Below are 13,687 nucleotides of genomic sequence, written 5' to 3'. Positions count from 1 at the left end.
AGATTTTCAATCAGTGAGCTTGATTTAAGTAAGTTAACTGTAAAAGGGCAGAAAAAATATCGACATAGTCAAGGGAATGTTACATGTACCCACTACAACGGCCATAGTGCAACCTCCAAAGCAGCCCTTATTTTACAATTAAATTTGGCACAAAATCACTGATGTTTCACATAGGCGTGGAAGGCTAGAGAAACACCACCATGGATGCCAACTATGCGGAAGAGGTTTTCTATGTTCCTGCCTGTGAACATAATAATGTTGCACCAACACCAGTAAAAAGGCAAGCATTTAATTAATAATTACAAAAAAGAGAAGTAGCTCAGGTTTGCGAGCACTACAGAATATACTTATCACTGATGCGTTCAGCGATGTACACGGCCAGTAGCAACCTGCCAGCTCGAGCCTATGGTCAGCCCATGCATAGAAAAAGCCTCAGCGAAGACAATAAAGAAGGAACAAATCATTGTTTTTTTAAATGGGAAATGGGGTTTGCACATGTTGTGCGTGCCCAGTTGCCATTCAAATAAACAAAACACAGAGATGGTCTCCACCATAGCAAAGAAAAAGGGACTATGGGCCTCATTATACGTGCCGCCGCATTACGAAACTGCTGTTCTATAGGCGTGGCGGTGAGGTGGAGGAAAAACCTTCAGGAGTTGGAATCTGAATTATTGCAGCCGCAAGCCGATAATGTTGAAAGGTTTGTACTGAACAGGCTCTACACAACCTATTACAGCGATAATTCAGACCCAACTCCATTTGTGGAATGTACACAGTGTAATCAGCAATTTCACCAAAACCAAATTTTAAGTCATACTTTGGACCCAGCTTTAGAAGTGACCACTTGGTCTCCACTACCCTGCGATGAAGAAAATCATCTCTACTCATATCCTGACCTTGACCAGTAATAAGAATAATCTACACAGGTGTCACAATTGTGACATATCTTAGATGGCTAATTAGCGAATCTGACTAATGGTGCAAATTGACACAACATACTTGGCCTTGACAAAGACGCAAGTGGGACCGAAACACGTGTTGGCTGTAGAAACCTTTTTATTGTAAAACTACACGTTGGGATACTGTTACATTAAGGATTAATAATGGGACTTGATAATTGTTAAAATTCTCTATAAGAAATGATGTCACTCTGAGATTTAATTTTATCAGACCCAGTGCAGTTGAAGTAGGGTACTTTCATTTATGTCCAGTTAGAAACAAACACTGGCAAAGCAAATAGTTTACAGTTTTGGCTCTTGTATAGATATTAGACAGTCATTTATCAGGCACTGCCGTAATATGCCAACGTACTACCGCCATTTGCCAGTTGTTGCCACCTTATGGCGATGTAGTACTGTTATGGCTGTGCCTGGAAGATGCCTATCCCATGCCTCCCCAAAAGTGCAAACCGTTGGCTTTGCCGATGCTTGATTGAGGTAGTGGCAGCAGGGCCCTCATGTGCTAGTGGCAAAGCTATGTGTGCTGCACAGGCATTCCCCATGGCATGTTAGTCTGCAGCCGGTGGTTGGCAGTTCCTGCTGTTTGCTGCTAAGAGGACTCTGGAGGAGTTTTACATCCACAGTCGAAGAAGATACATCAGTTGTACCAAAGCTTTTGTATTATCTTTACTACTAAGGATTCTGTTTACTTCATGGATTACACAAATTGAGGTTTGATGGTCTCGAACAAAGAGACCCCCCCACTTAATCGTATCTAGTGATTAAGACCTTTACATATAATAGGGACGTGCTAAAATTATATGAGGTAATTGGTTTAATATTGTGCAGCTGCTGACAATTTCCTTTGATTGGTGCTTTGGAATCGTCTAGATTGTTTCACAGTTTATGGTGTCTGTGATAAGAAGAGAGCGCTATCTCAGAAGGATTACTTCTTATGAGTGAGAATTTGAGGAAGATCATTTTAACATGCTGCGTTTATGATGCTTTTTTTAGCAGAAAGTCTTTGATTGTCTGTAAACTGAAGTTCGTCTCTGAAATTGGTCTGAACAGCTCATTTGATATCAATTTGTCACAGCACAATTCATGAATGAAATCCAGCACAACATCTAACAGGGGGGCATCATAGATTCATACATTACAAATCCATGATTCATCTTACATTGACAAATTATATGTTCAAGGATTTTATGAATTCAAGAACTGCAATATCACAAGAGTTTGTACGTCCAGCCAGACATAAATGCCAAAAAGCTTCCATACCAACAGACCATAGTGTGGATAGATGTTTCCAAAAGTATCATAAACGGATGCCCTCCATGCCTAAACATTCAGTTACTAAGTGAATTAAAGATTCACAAGTACCGGGTAAATGGCAAAAATGACAGAGGGATTGTTCAGAGGAAATGATGTCATATTGAACAAGGGTTTGTTTGGTGAGTAAAAGATTCCAGTGAAAGCGTAGAAAGATGGACTTAGTGAGCCTGTCAGGATAGCTACATAAGAAAGGTGCAGTACTACACAACTTTTTATGATCATTGCTAATGTGATTTAATGAAGGGTATGAATGCAACAAATGTATTATGTTAATCCAGTCGAAATGGCACAAACATGTTTTAACTTTTGCTGGGAGATTCACCAGATCTTCAGGCGTGGTCTGTAAGGAAGGCATAGTATCAAAGTAAAACAGAAACAAGTGATCACAGTTTAAGGGTGTTTATTGAACTTTATCAGGGGTGTGAAAACACCTATATAAACCTAAATCTAAGATTGGAGCAAGCTACGACCATCAAATAGTAATAATAATACAGTCCTAGTGGAGTCTAGTCAAATAAAAAGGGCATATACTAAAAATGACCTATTGCCAATCCTTACTGCTTTGCTACAAAATAGTGTGGGATGATGTTCACAAAAAGAAAGAAGTGTTCACAAAATGATAAGTCAGGATGCTTAGGCCATTGGCATCCATTCCCCATGTTTCTAGCACGGGACAAGGCTGGTCACTCCAGCACAGCACACTCCTGAGCTTCTCTGGCACGAGGTCACGGTTCCTTTCACCAATATCAGGGCCTTCTGTGTCCAAGTCTCTGTTGAGCCAAGTCTCTTGCCTCAGACTACCATAAACAACAAATAAAGTTCCTTTCTCAATATTCACATTGGGCAATTTACTCTTCACCCTGGATCTCCCTCAGTCGGGTTCCGATCCTTCTTTCACCTTTAACCTCTCTCAGTCGGCTCAGACCAACTTCAATTTTTAGGCATCCCTCAGTTGGGTTTATATTTGCCACAACAATCTTCTCAGGAGTGTTACTTTTCACACAGGATCCCACTCTTCTGGGCTCAGGCAGCTTTTTCTACAATTAGTCCCCCTCGACTGGGTTCAGAGCAATTTCAGAGACCAACTTCAGTTTACAGACAATCAAAGACTTTCGAATGTGCATGGGATTTAACGTAACCCGCTGGAGGACCACTTTGATTTCACAGTTCTATAATTCTTCGCCATTCAGGGGCGGGGGCACCAAACAGAGCCCCTTGAGTGAGTACCCACGTGGAGCCAGACCACTCTGTATCTGGTACCTTTCTTGTTTTCACAAAGTTTAATTGTATTCAAGTTCTCTTTTTTCATAATACAGTCCGGATGGCTATCAGTTTCTCCGACTCACCGGCTGTGCTGAACTCATTGGCGTTGCTTTGCTGACAGAGTCAAGGACAGTATCACAGTGGAAATCGCTTCTCCCTACCTTGGCTATCAATGCGGGTGGGCCCTGTGTACCTTTGACACACGCTACACCATTTGTCAGCTGAAAACCTTGGTCTTAAGTTTATTTTCCTTGAGGCTTCTTGAAAGTTGTGGTTCTGTGTTGAAAAGGACAAGGGCATTTCCCTCCTTGTCATCCTCTCCGATCTTGCCACCTTTCTCCTCAGTTTAAACAGCCATTCCTGAAGTGTTGCATCCTCGTGAGTTTTGCCTTGCTCAGAGTGTGCTTTTGTGCTCCGCCTTTCATATGTATGGAGAAGTGTGATGGAAGTCATGTGTGTGTAATTATCAGTAATTTCCTGACTCTGCCTGACCCTTGTGTTGGAACATGTCAGGTATACGTCTCTAGTGTTAGTCCGTTGTTGCCCATGTTGATCTGTCCTGAGAAAGTGTCTGTGTCGGGAACAGAGGGGGAGTTGAGCATTTAGGAATCCTAACTGGTAGGATGGGGAAAAGGTGTTACAGGGAAGGGGATACAGCGTCTCACCATTTGGTGTCCCACTCCCACTCCCGAGGACCCCTCATCCAGGTGATCCTCCCGCACTGGTCCACCCCCAGGAAATGGAACTAATAGCAATGCCCTTGTCCTAGCCACATGGATGACAGATCACCAGGGACTAGCGGGTGAGACACCTTCAGGTGTCTCACAGGTGTTAATGTTACTAGGTAGGATTTTGCATCTTTGCTGAACAAGCGGAGGCACATCCCTCAATTTGCGAGATGTTATTGAAATCTTCGAACAAAGAGCCCTTGATTGGATATACGATCTTCCGACATAATGACAGGAGTTTCCAATCTGCTCTGGCCTGCAGAGATATTATGCTAAGTTCATACCGAATGGCAGTGATCGTTAGGGAATTAGGAAGCCAAAAAAGGGCCTCAAAGGCTAGGAAAAATTTCGACACACTGGCTGGCATGGTTTCTATACCATACAAGAGTTTGGGGACCAGTTTGCTCTCATAGAAGGATATTGCAGGTCTTAAAGAAAATGTGCAATACTTATGATCAACCTTTATTAATGGAGAAGACAATGCATGTATTTGATCTTTAATTCATTATGTTCAGATTTCCTATAAACGGTTTAGTATGGATCACAGATCCCAACTATGTCATTGAAGATACCCTCTTGACTTTAGAATCCCTGGTCTTTCAAGAGTAAGAGGTCTTATACGTAGGTCTAGAGAATTGTAGCACCTTTGTCTTCTCAGGATCAACTTGCAAAGAAGGGGCTTCAACATAACTAAAAAAAGAATGTGTCAACCGTTGAAGCCCCACTGCAGTGCTGGCTCATAGTAAGTAATCATCAGCATATGCCACGGAATGTGGTCACGGATGACATAATTTGGATTAATCCAAAACTGCCAATTTTAGATGGTCACCAATATCTGCAAGATATAAATTAAAAGGGCAGGAGGCCAAAACACAACAATGTCGAACTCCACACGCAGTGGCAATAGGTCTTGACAGACTACCTGAATTGTTCAGTCATACTTGTTTATGAGTGTTAGTTTATAATGCTACAATGAGCCTAAGAAGACCAGTGGGAATGCCCCAGTTCAGAAGCTTAAGCCAAAGATTATTTCGATCAACTGCATCAAATGCTGAGTTTAAAACAAGAGATGCAACAAAAATTGACTGATACTTCCCTCCCCAAACCAGATGTTGTAATGAAATGACCAAAAGGCCATTCAGCGATGTTCCTTACTTGTGCCTAAAACCAGTTTGCCATTTGCCCAAGATTTCTGATTCAGATATGCAAGATTCCAGATGAGAAAGAAGAATTGAGGCAAATACCTTGCTTTCTGCATCTTGGATTGCAATTGGGCGATCATTTAGCAGGCATGATGTAGCACCTCTTTCATAAACTGGAATGACAAAGGCAGATGACCAAAGATGAGGGAAATCCCCTGTGATGATAATGTTCTGAAAAAGTGTTGACAGAACTCCTGCCCAAAGAGAGGCATCAGTCTTAAATAAGAGATTGGAGAGCCCACGGGGACCCGGGGCACGAGAAGAACTAAGATTTAACAGTGGGTGATGCACCACATCAAGACTAAAATGTTTGCAATTGATGCGTGAGGCACAATCAAATGAAGAGCACAAGATGGAAGATTCATGAGTATGCTTAGAAGAAAATAGGTCAGTGAAGTGAGCAACCCAAGCCTGTTCAGTGACTGCATTCATGTGTATGATAAATTGAGTCAACTCCAAATTGTTCCTTCATTTCCAGAAGGATCTTGAATTCTTACTTTTGAGGCAATTTAACATGGATTCAGAATCCATCTGTGGTCTTTTGGCTCTGGTATTTCGCATCCAGTTCTCATAGGACCGACGAATCACCGTAATGTGTTTTTGAGCATCATGCAAGAGAAGCCCAGAGAGACTTGAGATATCTGATATTTATTTTCAATGTTTTGCTTCTTAGAACTAGTTCTTCGTTGTAAGCATAGGTACGTCATTCAGTATTGCACCTATTGATGAGCTTTGTCAAATTCCCATACTTACTCTTGGCACCAGAGGTTATCATACAAGAGTTTACAAAGGCACCAAAGTGATCGATAGTTAAGTAGTCATGTTGCTCATCTTCTGTTAAATTACTCAGGAGACGAGAACAGTGGTTGTTCACCCGATTCACTAAGCCAGAATGCCATGTGATTTTATTTCCAGCACAGTTGACTAGTAAAGTGAACAGTGCAAAGAGAGAGGTTTGATCGCCGTCTAATTGGATGTCAAAAACAATTTCTAATGTGGCGTGATCACTCTTAGTAGTAGGAGTAACCAACAATGACTACATTTGGATTGTAACCAAGGGCTGACAAAAATATAATGCAATGTCGAAGATGTATTTCCATTTGTTCTGGTAAACGCTACATCAGAAGAGGAAGAAAAGCAATCATTCATTAGTTCCATTCCAACCCAAGACCATTCATACAAGTCAGCCACCACCTTCCATTACCCCTGGCAGTTAAGGAGGACACTCCTTTCTTTCCAAATTCTTCCAAACACTCTGGATTGTTACAATTGGAATGTAGATCTCCAACTATCATTAAATGCCACATGAGTACTTATGAGACCAATCCTGTAAAAAGACAGTTAAACAACAGAGAAAAGAATCCAGATTTCTCATTTTGGAGTGCCAATAAATGTTCACAATTAAATCATTAATCAACTGTTCCTTATTGTGTTGAATGCCATTGGCCAAAATTCTAATGCATACTTCATAAGAGACCAAGATTGAGATGTTAGAGGATGAGCGAATGCCTGTTATTGAGCGCCAGATGGTTGACCTAAAATGCCTTGCTAGGCAGGTTGACAGGAGAGATGGTAACCGTCCATCACGGGTGATTCGACCAACCCCATCTCCTGTAAAGCAAAAACCGCTGAGGATTGTAATTTGTATCCAGGTTCAATATTTGTGAACAGATGTCCATGGCCTCTTGTATTACATGAAAGTATGTTAAACTGGATTATTGAAGTATTGACATGAGTGACAGAAAGTCACTGTTTTTTGCAATGTTTTGATTAACCACGACCATTTGTATGTACACTCAGAATTTTGAATCATATTTTTTAGACATTGAATTTCGGCAATTGGCATAGATTGGTTTTCATTCATAGATGTTTTATTACTTTGAGCATGTAACCATGTATAATGGGAAATAACGGAGCCTAACATTCTGAAATGTTCCCTTTCATTCATAAAATGATCAAAGATGAATTTCGAATTGAGATAGCAAAGAAAGCAACTTGGTCGAGAACGATTGATGAAATCCACTGTTTGTATATCATGATAAGAAATTTGGGAAAGACTTGGTAATTTAGAAAGCAACTGTAAAATGGTTGATCTTTTCAATGTCACAGAATAGTTTTCTGGCAAAAGTCCCTCAAATAAAATGATATGTGGGTGAAACGGTAGGTATTCTTTTAATTCAGCAATAATGGCTGAGTTAAGTGCTTGCAAGTTTTGTGGTTTTCGTTTGCGCTGTAAATTTGCATTTGGACCTACCGCAACACACATAGAGAGACCTTTCAGCAGTTGTTCAAATGTGTTGGGCATGCCTTGAGATTGAATAGGCTCTGGGCAAGCGGTAGATTTGAAAGAAAATGGACCCAGGGTTTTCTTACAGCTTCCTGGTCCTGTCATGTGAGCTTGCCAGATTGTTTGCTCAGAGGCGGGTGCACTATTGCCCAATAATGTGGAAGGTGACTCAGAGGATATCTCCATTCCAGTGAAGGAAGAGGATCTAGGAGCAGTCATCCGCTGTATTAGTGATACAAGGTCTTGGTGATTGAGTAAATAATTGTGCTATGAAGTGAGATTAGAAGATTCATTGTTGTCGCTTCCAGGTTGTGATGATAACCGAGTTTGTGGTGCACTTGCAATTGTGCTCACAGTGGAACAAGAGCTTTGTAGATTCTCTGAAGATTGGGAAGAAATCTTTGGGTTCAGCCCAAGTGGTGCGTAACTGTATTTGGAAGATCCGTGTACCACACTTGTATTCAGAATCACAATACGACTGTGTTTCATCACATGCACTTTTCCTGGACCACAATTTATTTGTACATGGAGGTGGTTTATGTTCAACCCTCTGAGACTACATCGCTTTGACAGTGGGCTGATTAAGAAAGGAGGAAATGAATTACTTAGATGATCGATTGTTGTACTTTTTCCAAGAGCATTCATTTTTTGTTTTAGTCTGGTGCTGGCATTTTTTCATGGTGGATTTTTTCTGATTAATATTAGAAGTTTTTATAGGCAGCGATGAGGTGTTTGTTATGAAACAATAGGCCTCAGTATCGGAATTGATGTTGATAATAGTGGGAGGATTATTAGGTGTTGTACAAACAGCATCGTCATCAAATACGTGATCAGCCAACGATTTGGATGTCAATTTGGAAGAAGATCGTTTATTAGACACCAATGTGGCCATGCTTGGAGCATTTTGTATTGGAATTAACTTTGTGGATTACGTAATTGACTCAATTAGCATCATTCATTTTATTTGCCCACCGCATGTCATCCCCAGTGGCTGTTTGATCAATCCCTTTTTTTTGGAAGACATAATTGCTGAAAAAGCAAAGCTATTTTTCCCGCAATATGTAATTTAATATTGTCGAACTTGGGCAGCAATGATTCAAGAGCTACAGAGTTTTGCTTTTGCCTCCAACTTCAAACCTTCATAGTGTGAGACCAAGATACATCTGAATTGCATGCCTGGAATCATTGTCGACAATCGTCTGGGTTGAGCCCTCATATAGGAAAGAGTCAAAAAAAGAATCTGTGTGTGAAATTGAGATGTCTGGAGGAGTATCAGCAGAACTATTTTCATACAAAGGTGACTTAAAGAGATTGTCAGCAGCCATCCCTTGTGCACTTTAAGGAGTTTATTGAGATATTGATGAAGAGAATGAGGTAAAGGTACATATGGGGTAGTCAGTTTATTTCCACTTTTAAAAGTTCCTAGCGAAGGAAAAAAGGATGTTATCAGATTGGTTGGTTTTGATTGCATTGATGATGAGTGATTAATTGAACAAGCGGATACCAACGTAGCATTGTCTTTAGTCATTTGTATGGGATGAGTGGTAGAACAAGGTTTAAAAGAGTCAAAGTCAGTATCAGGAGAAAGAGGAAGAGGCAGATTTATAGCTGCTAACATTTATGCATCAGAAATGTCTTGAGTTTTCCCACTGCATTGTGGTAAGTTTTTTCCACTGCATAGTTCACACGTGGAGTAGTTGGTAACTTCCACAATTAGGAAAATAAAGAAAAAAATAAAAACATTTGAACTAATATATATCTAAAAAATAGAAAGTGAATGGTGTGCCAGTGATAGTGGGCTATGTGCCTGAAATCAAAGCACACACTCCCAAAATCTGTGTGTTCTTTTGAAATCGCTATTAAGAAACAGAACAGGGGCTATGAGCAAAAACCCTTTTGCTAACACTCCCTAGCGGTTTTCTAAAATGATGATATCAAACAATGTTGATAGACGTGAAGGGCTATGGATATAACTTGTACACTCACACTCCCAAACCACATACACAGTTAGTGTTTGAGCGGCAGCGCGAGCATGAACGGCGGATAATGAAGATGGCCCATGCCAGCTGCACTGGTCAGTCTTGATTCTATTAAAGACAAGAAGGCGAGCATTATGCTTAACTCTTTAATTTGCCACCAACACAGCAATTCAAAATTTTAATAAACTTTTTTCAAAACAAATGTTTCTTTTTGCTTTCAGTAAAAGAAATCTTTAGTTTAACGGTTTGTCGTTCTTTCTTGAGGCTCTCCATCGATCTCCTACAAGTCCCATGAGCCTCCCTGTAAACAGTAGTCCTTCCTCCACCGATCCGGTGCCTGACCCTCCTATAAGGACTACCAGCACAAGGTTCCTTCCTCTTTCTTTGTCTGCATAAAGTCTAAAGTCAGTATAACTTTTCAACTGTAAATTCCTCCTCGAGGCAACAGCAGTCACGGCTTGCTAGCCATACGGTCCAACGGGACAACTGGTATCACTTTCGCTTTAGCTCGTGGTAACTTCATGCGGGTTTCTGTTCATCTCACAAAATAACGTGAGGGAGGGAATGCGATGTTCTGACACAATTTGATTAGTTTATTATACATTTACAATGTCAATCTTTTATTCTTCCCATTCATATGGGTGGGATATAATGCTCGCCTCCTTGTCTTTAATAGAAACAAGACTGACCAGTGCAGCTAGCATGGGAAATCTTCATTCTATGACAAGACGGGGGTGAGCATTATGCTTGTTCAAAGCTCTGTACCACCTTACTAGCCATTTCTGAAACTGGCTTAAAATAGAAAGTCTTAAACATAGACTCTGAGGACCAATCAGCTGCTTTCATGATGTCTTGTAAAGACACTCCTACAGAAAAGGCCCTAGAAGCCATTGAGCCCCTGACTGAATGTGCATCAAAAAGGGTTAAATGTATGCCTGCCCACTGCATAACTTCTTTCACCCATCTAGCAATTGTCGCTGTAGCTATAGCATGATGGGGCTTCCTATGCGCAATTACCAATTGAGAGACGCCTTGCGGCCTAACCAGCGCTGTAGTGATTTCATAGTCTTTAATGAATTGCGCTACGCATAGCTTTTTGTTTTCGGGGAAATAGGGATAGGAAATCACGCTAGAATCGGATTTCGTTCTTTGCACAATAGTAAACGCAATTCCTTCATGGTAAAAGATCTTTCTGTCTATCTCTAATGCTTTTACGTCTGAAACTCTCCGGCATGCCGTCAGACAGAGTAACATTGCCAGTTTCCCTGAAAGCTGAGACCTGGATAGCTGACCGTTTTCTGGCCATCTCATAAACAATTGTAGGACGTCAATATAGGGAAGAGCATTTGGGCTCCGGAGGCCTCTTTAATCTAATCCCTCTCAGTAGCCTGTGGACCGCCGGGTGTTCTCCTACTGGAGCTCCTTCCACCCTGTCATGCCCCGCGGATAGAGCAGATCTATAAACTCCCAAAGTCCTGTAAGCACAGCCTTCGAGAAATGTGTTAGCTAGAAAGTTAAGGACCTGAACTACAGGTGCTGAAACGGGATCCAACTGCAAGTTTGCACACCATCGCGCCCAGGCATCCCATGCCGAACTATAGCTCCTAAAGGTGGAAGGCGCCCAGGAATCTCTGATACAGTCTGCAGCGATCTGTGAAATTTCTGGCAGTTCCCATCTCCTCCTGAAATTCTGCACACTATGAGATGCAGGGAGCCCGCTTCTACCAGAGGGTGATACTGGCCGGATGGGCTGAGGAGGAGGTCTGGGCGATGAGGGATCTTCCTCGGAAAATCCGAGGAAAGTTCCATCACTACTGAAAACCAGGGCTGAGATTTCCAAAGGGGGACCACTAGTACTAGCTATGCTTAGTCTCTGCGAACCTTCGCTAGAAGTCTCGTGATCATTATGAAAGGCGGAAACGCGTAATGAACTGCTCCTGTCCACGGCTGTAGAAACGCATCTGTTCCCGCTGCACCCGGGTCCATCCTCCAGCTGAAGTAATTGGTTGTCTGAGCATTCATTCTGGATGCAAATAGATCTGTGTGTAGGGGACCCCACACCTGGTTTAGTTCGTGAAAGACCTGGGGAAGCCGTTTATAGTCGCTGGAATCTGTCAGGTATCGAGAGTTCCAGTCTGCTACGTTGTTCTGAGCTCCTGGAAGATATTCTGCCACTACTGCTATCTGATGTTGAAGGCAATAGTGCCAGAAGTCTTTTGCTAGTTCTGCAAGCATTTTCAATCTGGTGCCACCCAGTTTGTTTATGTATCGTACTGCAGAGATGTTGTCCATCTTCAGCAGCACGGAACACTTGACTCTGTCCTTGGTGAAAGTCTGAACTGTGAACGAGCCTGCTAGTAGCTCGAGGCAGTTTATGTGCAGCTGTAACTCGTTCTCTGACCATTTTCCTCCGGTCTCTAACTGACCACATCTTGCTCCCCACCCTGCTCTGCTCACGTCGGATTCTATTATGAGCTCTGGCACATCGCCGAAGATGATGCAACTGTGCCAGGCTTCCATATTTTGCAGCCACCAGTGAAGCTCTGAGATTGCTTCCCTGTCCAAGGTTATCAGTTGATGGTCCCATACCTCCTTGCTAGTGTCTGGTCTTGAGCCTCTGCAGGGCTCTGTAATGTAGGGGGCCTGGGAAAATGGCCTGAATGGAGGCTGCAAGAAGCCCTACTATCCTGGCTAGGTATCGAAGTGAAATGATCTTCTTCGCTAGGACTGTCTTGATCTCCTTCTTTATTGCTCTCACTTTCTGGTTCGGGAGTTCCAGAGCTGCTTTCACCGTGTCTATGGTGAACCCCAGGAATTCTATTCTTTGCACTGGCTGTAATTGAGACTTGTCTAGGTTTACCAGAAAACCCAGCGAAGATAGTAAGGTGAAAATCCAGCGCACATTGTTTACTAGAGAGCATTTGTTCCGGTTTAGGATCAGAATATCGTCTAGATAAATTATGAACTGAATGCCTCTTTCTCTTATGGCTGCTGCCACTGGCCTCATCAGTTTGGTGAAGGTCCATGGGGCTGAGGCGAGACCGAAAGGAAGGCATTTGAAACGCCACACTTCCCTGTTCCAGTGGAAGCGAAGGTACCTGCGATGGGCTTCTGCTATGGGCACTGTAAGATATGCATCGTTCAGATCTAGACGTGCTAGCCAATCTCTCTCACGCAACAGGTCTCTGAGAAGATGGATTCCCTCCATCTTGAAGTGATTGTACTTTAGCCATTCGTTTAGGTTTTTTAAATTGATAACTGGATGGACTTTTTCTTTTCTGTGCACGAGGAACATATTGCTTATAAACCCCGGGGAACACTGCGTCTAACGTTCTATCGCATCTTTCTGGAGAAGCTTCACTAGTTCGCTCTGAAGTAGCGCTGCTTCCTGCACTGATAGGTGTATCGCTTGCGGTTCTTGGCATTGAAAGGAGTCGCCTAGAAAGTCTATGCGCAAGCCTGCTACGGCATCTAAAACCCAAACATCGCTGGATAATGTGCGCCAAGTGTCCAGAAACTGTAGGGTCCTGCCCCCCACTTGCACATTCGAGGTACTCACCACCAGTGGCGCCTCCTTTTTATTTTTTTCTTAGGGCACTCCACGCAGCTCACTCTCCACACTCGCGATCGAAATGCGAACGCCGGAAGGGCTCGGGGGAAGACGGGAAGGCTCGAGACCTCCCGCTTTCGCAGGGTCCTAGCGCACGCCTGTCGTTCGACGTGTTGTGGAGCGTGCCACATGCCTTTCACAGGCGAGAGCACCCGTGGCTCCGGCTCTGCCTCCACAGCTTCCCGAGTTCAGGTTGGGCCTGTTCGTAGCGCGGCTCTTCTGAGCCGCTTTAATATACGTTGGAGCGGGCGCGAGGGCGCCGCTCTACAGATTCGCTCACAAGAGCACTAATGAATGAAGAAAATAATATTATTCATAATATTTATTACTAGTTCGTTTTTTTTA

Source organism: Ambystoma mexicanum, chromosome 12 (genome assembly GCF_040938575.1).
Source record: "Ambystoma mexicanum isolate Mex_15411 chromosome 12, UKY_AmexF1_1, whole genome shotgun sequence".
Classification (NCBI taxonomy): domain Eukaryota; kingdom Metazoa; phylum Chordata; class Amphibia; order Caudata; family Ambystomatidae; genus Ambystoma; species Ambystoma mexicanum.
The sequence above is the reverse complement of the archived record's forward strand: the minus strand, read 5'-3'. Positions refer to the sequence as shown.